A 1087-nucleotide genomic window follows, 5' to 3' on the forward strand; every position below is an offset into this window, starting at 1 on the left:
GTTGGGGTCTCGGGGTGGGGCGTACTTTTTTTTCCTTTCCCGATCGCACTACCGAACCGCACGCATACGACGCGCGGGAGTACAGGACGCGACGTACACGGGCGGCCGGCCCTACGACGGACGGCGGGTATAGTGTACGTGTAATTTAGTATGGACAATACTACCCCTTATACGTTTATTGGGGGGGTTGTACCGAAGTCCTTCTCTTGGTAATTCTGGTCATAACGCCGTTCCCTGGGTAACGCCGTTGACGCGATGGTGATAACTCTCGTAGACCGGCCAGTTGTAGCAGCCAATTACATCCATCATCTGCACCACTGATGTCGCCGGGCCACGTACTTGTTGAAACCAAGAATCGACAAACAATCACAAGAACACAAGGAGAAGAATTTTGCCAGGCGACGAACACCCGCAGCGACGGACGCCCGCCCCGGCGACGAACACCGGGGCCTTTTTCTTTCTCTGTATTCACTTGTCTCGAAGTTACAACTGAGGATTACAATGGCTTTTATACGATTGCAGCCGCCCCATACGACCACACGCACACACCACGCAACTAACTCCTTCATGCATGCACGCAGCTACACATGCATGGCCAGCCGGCTTTGTAGTACAGCAGCACGCACGTCCATGCTCTTGGTGATCCGGTTTTCTCCAACGTGAGCACTTGCTCCTCCGCAAAACCTGGTCACCATGCATCCGCTGCGCTCGCTGCAACTAACCACCATCGCCGCACGACCTAGCCACTTGATGGACACGGAGATGAGCTCGGACTCACGCGCCATCCAGGCACACACGCACGCGATTGACCCTGGCACACACGCCATGACAAACTCGTGATTTATTTTCTAACAGTATTGACACCGATCGGCTCCGCGACACGAGGCCACACAATCTAGAGCCTAGCTTTTATTGGTGTTGTGTGTGTTGCACGGCTAGTGTTCGATGAAATTCATGAGCCAAATATAAGTTATAGGGAGGAGCAACGCTACATCCATGGGTTTTTACATACGTTTACGGGGGCTAGAACAGTTGGCAATCTTTGATTGGAGAGAAGGGGGGAGGAGAGGCCCACCCCGGTGAAATT

This window comes from Triticum aestivum, chromosome 7A (assembly GCF_018294505.1).
Source record: "Triticum aestivum cultivar Chinese Spring chromosome 7A, IWGSC CS RefSeq v2.1, whole genome shotgun sequence".
In the NCBI taxonomy this organism is placed as follows: domain Eukaryota; kingdom Viridiplantae; phylum Streptophyta; class Magnoliopsida; order Poales; family Poaceae; genus Triticum; species Triticum aestivum.